The sequence below is a fragment of the Sinohyriopsis cumingii genome, chromosome 4, assembly GCF_028554795.1.
Source record: "Sinohyriopsis cumingii isolate HCF-2022 chromosome 4, ASM2855479v2, whole genome shotgun sequence".
Taxonomy (NCBI): domain Eukaryota; kingdom Metazoa; phylum Mollusca; class Bivalvia; order Unionida; family Unionidae; genus Sinohyriopsis; species Sinohyriopsis cumingii.
In genome coordinates, this window is record NC_142964.1 from 19,183,395 (window position 1) to 19,192,714 (window position 9,320).

Here is a 9,320-nt window from a genome sequence, read left to right on the forward strand (position 1 = left end):
AACACTATTCAACAATCGGACCGAGCCAAACAACGAAACGAAGCAGAACTCCTGTTGCAACAAGCTGGCCTGTCCAAAGACACACCCTGTGGCATTCCTGAGATGCAAAAATTGCAAGATGTCCTAGCTCCACGATACACCTTGAAAGTGCACCCTCAAGAAGTGCGCGGACCTCTATTGTTTCGAGGGCAAGACTTTAAGGACGGAAAATACATTCACGTCTATTATCACGATGACCATTTCGATACGATTACCACTATCACTGGATTCCTGGGATACAGTTATTACTGTGAGAAATGTGACCATGGTTATAACAATCGAGAGCAACACAAGCATTGTGGATCGAAATGCACAGGATGTTTGGCCTCTTCACCCTGTCTGAGCGAAGAACCAGTGCCTTGTTCAACTTGTCTGCGCACGTTTGTCAGCCCTACCTGTTACCAACAACATCTGAAGACGCAAGGTTCACAGAAGAAATGTGCTTGTCAACTGCTGAGATTGTGCTCTACGTGTGAACAAGTCATACGTACCAATAATACCAAGGCACACGTATGTTCAGGAAAGAAAAAATGTCACATTTGTCACCACATCGTGGACTTGGAACACCAATGTTACGTGCAAAAATACCAACCCCCACCAGAGAAAGAGGACGGTCACAAGAAGAAAGGCAATTTCATCTTTTTCGATTTCGAATGCATGCAAGAGACCGGCATTCACATCCCTAATTTCTGCGTGGCTCATCGAGCGTGCGAGAAGTGCATTCAAGAACCTATCTTCAGTCATTGCCCTCACTGCAGCAAGATTCCTGGAGGGCGTGAAAAAATCTTTCCGGGACCGAACACGTTAGCCGATTTTGCCCAATGGGTCTTAGACCCCATCGACAAGACGTGGAGCCAAGAGGACATCGAACGTTACGGAGATTGTCATCGTCATGCCACGGTGATGGCTCACAATTTCTCCGGATACGATGGACAGTTTCTTTTGAGGTACTATACGGAACAAGGCACCGAGCGTCCTAAAGTGACTTTGAACGGAGCCAAAATCATTTTCATGCAAGTGGGACAAGTGCAGTTTAAAGATTCGATGAGCTATTTGGCCATGCCTTTGAGTCGAATGCCTAAAACGTTTGGAATGACAGAAATGGATAAAGGGTACTTTCCACACTTTTTCAATACGGAAGCCAATCAACACGCCGTTCTACCCCATTTGCCTGAGGCTCACTATTACGACCCCGACAACATGCGTACCGAACAACGAGAAGCTTTCTACGCTTGGTACCAGGCTCACGCCTCGGACCCTTTCGACTTTCAGGAAGAAATGCTAAAGTATTGTCGTTCCGACGTGGACATTTTACGGCGTTGCTGTGGAAAATTTCGAGAACTGTTCATGGAACACGGAGGGGTCGATCCTTTGAAAGAAGCTTGCACCATTGCCAAAGCGTGTTCCTTAGTGTATCGACAACGATTCATGCCTGAAAACACCGTGGCTGTCATCAGCCCTCAAACGACCCACTATGTCAAACGTCAATACTCGGTGAAAGCCCTACGCTGGTTACATTACTTGTGCGACAAGGAAGACAAGTGGATTCAGCATGCCCGCAACGAAGGGGGCGAAAAGACCATCGGAACGTATTCGGTCGATGGCTGGGACTTAGAAAACCCCAAGATCGTGTACGAGTTTAACGGTTGCTTATTTCACGGATGTCCCGTCTGTTACCCTGACCGTGGCACTAAAAATCAGTTTTTACAACGAACCATGGAAGACTTGTACCAGGACACTTGTCAGCGACGCCTAAAGTTAGAACAGCAAGGATACCAAGTGGTGGAAATGTGGGAACACGAGTACGATCACCGTATGAAAACCGATCCCGAGTTTAAACGCGTCGTGGAAAGTTACCAGTTCATGGACCCGCTGAACCCGAGGGATAGTTTGTACGGAGGAAGGACCAATGCCACCTGTTTGCTGTACCAAGCCGACGAAGAGAAAGGAGAAGAAATCAAATACTTGGACGTGTGTTCGCTGTATCCCTACGTGTGCAAATATTGTCGCTTTCCTGTAGGGCACCCGCAATTGCTGACGGAACACATCGACCTGGTCAACAGTCGACAATACGAAGGCTTGATCAAGTGTAAAGTTTTGCCTCCCACGAACCTATACCATCCCGTCTTACCTCACCATTGTCAAGGCAAATTGATGTTTCCCTTGTGCCGTACTTGTGCCGAAACGTGCAACCAAGACCAACCTTGTCAGCACACCCAAGAAGAACGGGCCTTGACGAGAACCTGGGTCAGCGTGGAATTGTTCAAAGCTCTGGACATGGGATACCAACTGTTAGAAGTGTACGAAATTTGCCACTTTCCCAAGACACAACAATACCGCAAGGGTGACCCCACGCAGAAAGGCATTTTCGCAGACTACGTGGATGCCTTTTTGAAACTGAAGCAAGAAGCCAGTGGCTATCCTTCCTGGTGTCACACTCCCGAAGACCAAATACAATTCAAAGAGAAATACTACGAACAAGAAGGCATCACTTTAGACCACATCGAGAAAAACGAAGGCAGGCGATCGTTTGCCAAAGTGATGTTAAATTGCTTGTGGGGTAAAATGGCACAACGACCGTGTTTACCCAAGACGGAATATTTGACAGAACCTTCCCGCTACTTCCAGATGATTCACGACAAAACCAAATACATGAAACACGTGGACGTCGTTCGAGAGAATTTGATCTTGGTCAATTACGAAGAAGATCTGGACTTTGTACAAGACGACCCTTTTGGAAATGTCATCATTGCGGCTTACGTGACAGCCCATGCTCGCTTAAAATTGTACGAAGCTTTAGAACTGTTAGAAGAACGTGTCCTGTACTTTGACACGGACAGTTGCATTTACATCCATCACCCGATTCAACATCACCCTAACATCGAAGGAGACCGTTTAGGAGCCTGGACAGACGAGCATCCCGACGACAAGATTCTAAGTTTCGTCAGTGGCGGTCCCAAAAATTACGGCTACGAATACCGTGACAAACAAGGAGAAGTGCACACGACGTGCAAAGTGAAAGGACTGACTCTGAATTATCGTACCAGTCGAGTGGTCAACTTTGGGGTATTGAAAGAAGCCTTGCAATCGGGAGAGGATGGAAACTTTAAAGTGACCACTCACCAACCGAACAAGATTGTACGTTTACCCACTCACCACATCGTCAGTCGACCCTTGGAAAAAGTCTATCAAATCGTGTACCAGAAGCGAGTTCGACTTCCCAATCATTTCACCTTACCGTACGGTCACGTCGGTATTGGTCTGTATATAAAAAGGAACCCTAGGCAAGATCGATAGTTCATCGTGACTACCAAGACCGAGCGAACAAGATGAATACTTTGAAAGAGGCATCGTTCCAGTTTGGGGATTGTAAAAAAGTTGTATCTTCCTCTAGTGTGACTAATATTGGATGGATAAGACCCATGCATTGCGACGGAAAATGTCCGGAAGGAAACTGCGATTGTCCATGTGGTTACCATTGTAATTGCGTAACGGAGTTTGCAGACGAGTGCGATTGTGAGCCTTGCGATGGATACGATGCTGTACCTTGTAACCTGAGCGATGCCGTAAAGCATCATGGGAACTTTGTTCTCACTGCCCCTATCATGGAAAGTGATGCTGTGCGTGTCAAACCTGAGGGATGCGAAAGCGATGCCGCTCGTCCTCTTAGACATTTTACCGGGTTTAAAGGGGAATGTCGACCTTCACGTTTACCTCCCTACGGATGTCATCCAGCCCTGAGCAAACTCCTGTTCATGTCACCCAACCCTCATCGAAACGAACCTGTGAAAGACGAATATTCGTTCCCTGTGCGTTTGTCGGAATACTGCGACTTTGAAAATCGTCTTCAATCGTTCAAAGGAAAATGGCCAAAGTATCTGGGAGGACCGACCCCCGAAGAATTAGCCAGAGCCGGATTTTTCTACTTGGGCGAAGGAGATAAAGTCAAGTGCTTCAGTTGCGGTGTGTCACTTCACCACTGGGAACCGCAAGATTCGGCCTACGTTGAACATACTCGATGGTCACCGAATTGTCATTACTTACCCTTAGTGGGACCGAGACATTGAAGTAACTTCTTACCATAATAATCTGTTCATGGATACTTTACAAGAGAACATTTGTGCTTTGCCTGTGGAGTTGAGAGAACGCATTTATCGAGAACTGGTCAAAATACAAGTGAAACGTAAAGAACAATTGCATCCGTTACGTCACCGGTGTTTGAACCACTGTTACCTGAAAGCTATACAAGGATTGATTCAATTGAAAGTGTTCCATCGGACAGACATTGATCAACGATCCTCTAGTTTTAAAAAGGATTGGTTTGGTATGGACGATTGTAGTTACATCATTGTAAACGTACTGCATCGAATTCCAGAGGAAGAGTTAACGAATTACCAACATCTTGAACACAATGTCAACTTAGTGAAAGAGGAAACTTCTGAACGAATTGTAATGTGTAGATTAGTGACTCAACGATTTAAATTTGACACTGAAGTGAAACCATGTTTGTGCAAAGAGTACATTTCTTGTGTCAGACCAAAGAGGATTTAGTATGACCTATTCATGGATACTTTGCTAGAGAACATTCGTGCTTTGCCTGTGGAGTTGAGAGAACGCATTTACCGAGAGCTGGTGAAAATACAAGTCAAACGTAAAGAACAATTGCATCCGTTACGTCACCAGATCTTTAACCACTGGTACCTGAATGGTATAAGAGAACTGATTCGTCAGAAATTGTTTCAGTGGTCAGACCTTGTTCAACACTTTGAGTTAGTGAATGATCGAAATGTTCATTATTTTGGTTACTTCGAGATTCACCTACAGCAATACATTGAGGAAGACAAGTTAAAGGATTATCAACATATTTTACGTGGAATCTACTTAGAGGAAGAGGAAACTTCTAAACGAACTCTGAAGTTTCGGTTACAGTATGCAAGATTTAGATTCCCTACTGGAGAACGAAGATCTCTGGCTAGAAAGTACGTGTATTGTTTCCGAAACAAAGAGACTATAAAAACAGGCTGCCATGCCACGACTTATGTCACATGTCATCCAACAGATTCCGTGGAAGGAACTCAATGACCATATTCAAACCGTGGATCATTACCATCGATTATTACAAGAACTGTATCCATTCAATTTGGGACGACAAGTGGTGTGTGTCTTAGTGACTTGTTTTTTGGGATTTCGTTTACCAGCCGATTCTTTGTGGACTCTTTACGATCAGTACTTACCACCTCCATGGCCTTAAATGGTCACGAAAAACTCCTTTTGCTCAAAGCCTTGCGTTTTCATCTGGATACTTCTCGACCTCTACGGGAAAAAAAGATTCGTCAACTTTTAGCTACCCAAGACGTGTATGACGATGTGTGTGTAGCTTGTGACTTACACCCTCATTGGACAGATGTTCGTGACTGGAAAAAGGGGGGTTTTGAGGCTTGGACCCAAGAAGTGGCCCAGTATGCACAAGAGTTGTTCAAGGAAAAAAGTTACTTTTCAACCTGTGTTAGTGACGGTGCCAGAAGAACCCGTCACCGAGAACAACCACTCGCTTCAGGACAGGACTGTCGTGGACATTCCTGAAAGGTCATTCCGGGAGGACACTTGTGTGACAATACCTCATGTAGAGACTGTAAGAACATTACACACTGTCCCTAGGACATCTTGGTTACCCAAAACATGTTGTACAGACACTTGTTTATATTCCACTTTGATCGCTTTGCTGTGTTTTATATTCCTGTACATCACTATTTGGGTTGTATGTATTTTTGTCTTTCGTGTTCATATTTGAAACATTCAATAAACGTGTTCTGAAAAAAGTATATAAACTCTTGTCTTGTTTGTTTTTCGTGTCACAAGTGACATTTCTCACACCATGGCTACCTCTGCTGTCTCTGCTCCCTCTTCCTCTACTGTCAAAGTCATCGACGAACACTTAGATCGTGCCAGTTGGGAGGCTTTGTATCTTCGCCATCCCTTTAACATGCTCATTGCTGGACCTAGCGGTTCTGGCAAAACCGAATTCGTCAAACGTTTGATCGAACATAAACATCATTTGATCGATCGGCCCCCTCAACGGATCGTGTGGTGTTACAAAGAGTGGCAATCGGCGTACAGCCTCTTGCGAGAAAGTCAAGGCGATTCCATCGTGTTTGTGGAAGGCATTCCTAAAGAAGACGACGGCATCGTCTCTGACTCCCGTCAAACCCATTTGGTCATTTTCGACGACATGTTAGGAGAAGACGAAGAAGAAATTAAATTGTGGTTCACGCGCAAAGGGCATCACCGTAATGCCAGTGTCATTTACATCACCCAAAATTTGTTTCAACAAAGTAAAGCCCATCGCACCATCAGTCTCAATGCGCATTACGTGGTCTTGTTTAAAAGCCCTCGAGATAAATCGCAAGTGCAAGTCTTAGCCAAACAGTTAGGAACGCCTTGGCTGACTCAGGCGTACGACGATGCCACTCAAACGCCACACGCCTATTTACTCGTCGATTTGAAACCTACGACCCCCGAGGATTTGCGATTTCGTACCCACTTGTTTCACCACTGGTGCCAAGACGGAGGGCCTGTCCTGTACACGTCTCCGTCCTCGACTTCATTTCACTCCCCATGAAAAAATCTATAAAAACCTCAGACCCTTTTTCGTCTCTCTCACACAGTGTGAACATGACGTCCCTTCAGTCGCATCTTCCCGTCAAATTGATTCGTGCCTTGTATGGCATCAGTCGAGAAAAAGATCCACAAACACGAGCCCGTGTCTTAGAAGCTAGTCTCAAAGAAGTCTTACGATGGTTCACGGTGACGGCACGTCAATTACTCCAAGGAATCATTCAGATTCCTCATCAAACCCAACGCTTTTTCGATCGAAACAAAGTCGCTTTGGTCCAACTGGCCGATCCCCGCATCGACACTCAAACCAAAAAACAAATCATTTTGAAACCTGGAGGGAGCGGTACTCTAGGAGGGGTCATCATTCGCTCACTCTTAAGATGGGATCCTAATGCCCCCAAAGTTATCCCTAAGACAAAAGTCCAACGAAGCCCCAAGAAGAAAAAGACCAAGTCCCCAAAGAGAAGAACTTCTCCAGTGGCGGGACCCTCCTCTTACCAGACACCACCCCGGAAAAAGAAAAGAAGCCCCCAGAAAAAGAAACAGAGAAAAAGTCCTCAGAAAAAGAAAAGTCCACAGAAGAAAACTAGTCGCAAGAGAGGCACTGCGGCCAGGACGCAGCCTTACACTCGCAAACCACGCCCTGCCACGGCAGTGACTGCGTCTCCAGCATCCTCACGTTCATCCACTTCTCCGTTGATGACACCCAGAACTGAAGAGTACTTGGAGACGTTGATTACACCAAGAACATCTCCGTTGATGACCCCCAAAAGAACTTCCCCAGTGGCAGGACCTTCCAATTTAGTGGCAGTGGCTGCTGCTCACAAAGTACCTTCTCCCAAAATCAAAGTCCAAGAAAGATCGGGCATGTTACAAAGTTTACTGGATTTGTCCAAGCAAGAACTGGCTCGATTTAGTCCGTTGCGTACCCCTGCACGACGTGTCATGCCTGTCATGAAGTTGATACGCCGTAAAGACAATCAGTGGCGACGCGTTCTAGTATAAAAAAGGCCTGTGACCAAGTAGGGTATCAGTGTTCTTTTGGTGCTCCTGAAGACTCAAAGATGTCACCCTCCAGAAAACCCCAAGGAAAGAAAAGGAAAGGACTGCCACCACGTTTAGCCAAACATGGGGACATGTTATCTGTCCTGTCCAAAGCTTCTCCACCCCTACGAAAAAAACTCATTCAAACGGCCTCCAAACAGGTCATCGATACCGTGTGCGAATGTTGTTTGAACGTTTTGAAAGGCACGATCCCTTTGTCCAAACACCAGAAACAATGCTTAGGCAAACATCGTCACGTTCTTCGCCAAATGGTTCAAAAGAAAATTCCCATTCGTCAAAAAAAGAAGATGTTGGTCCAACGTGGAGGCATTTTACCTCTCTTGTTAGGCCCCATACTGAAAGGAGTCTTGGGAACCATGTTGGGAGGACTGATGGGAGCCAGATAAAAAGGCCTTCGAAAGTCCCAAGATCTCAGAATCGACCGCTGACAACTCCATGGAAGGACGAAAACTAGCTTTAGTGCCTTACAAACGATGGATGGAATACCATCGGTGGCAAGAACAACGCACCCGGCATTTACCTCCCAATCCCAATTTGAGCGAGATGTCCCAGTTACAACACGAATTGCAGTCCTTGATGGATCGCCAAGATTTGTCCGAAACAGAAAAATCGCAAAAGTACGGTCAACTCTTGCAACGACTGCAACTCTTTCACCAGAAAGCTTTAGACGAAACAGCTTTACCCACTCTGAAAGATTTTAAGACCTTGATGAAAAGTCCAGCACCATCATCATCATCATTACCACCACCAATACCATCCCCAAGGGTCACCAGAGATGCTACCCCACAAAGACCTGAGGAAGAAGAGATGCACGAAGTGTTTCAAACACCGTCAGCAGCTCCCATTTCGAGTAAGATTGCAGCATCCTTGTTGACCCCGTCCCCCACACCCCAACGAGAAGAAATGAAAGCTTGGGTTAAAAAGATGATGTCCACACCTCCTTCGACAGAAGTGAAAAAGAAAGAAGGGAAACCAGAAGTGAAAAAAGAAAAGAAAACCAAAGCCATTCCATTGCCACCTCCACCACTACCTTCGACTTCTACTCCCGTAGCCCATCGAACACGTAAATCTGTTTCCAAACCACCCTTTCGACCCACCCAAAGTAGCATCACCGAAGAGTGGGTGACTTATTAACACAAAAAATGGAAAAACTCTTAGCCAGCATTTACTACGATCCCTCGCATCCTGCAGGTTACGCAGGAGTTCAAAAATTGTATCGTGCTGCCAAAACGCGATTGAAAAGTCTCCGTTTACCTCAAGTGCAACGATGGTTACAAGAACAAGCTACCTACACTTTACACAAACCCATTCGACGCAAGTTTGCCAGAAGTCGCACCCGAGTGGAAGGCATCGATCATCAATGGCAAGCCGATTTAGCCGATGTCTCTCATTTGGCCAGCCACAATCGTGGCTACAAATATTTGTTTTGTGTCATCGACGTCTTTTCCAAATTTGCCTGGGTCGTGCCCTTGACTTCCAAATCGAGCAGCGAGTTAGTGCGAGCCCTGCAACGGGTGTTGAAACAAAGCGGTCGTCGCCCTCTTCGATGGCAAACGGACAAAGGCACCGAATTTCTGAACCAAGCTTTCCAAAAAGAATTA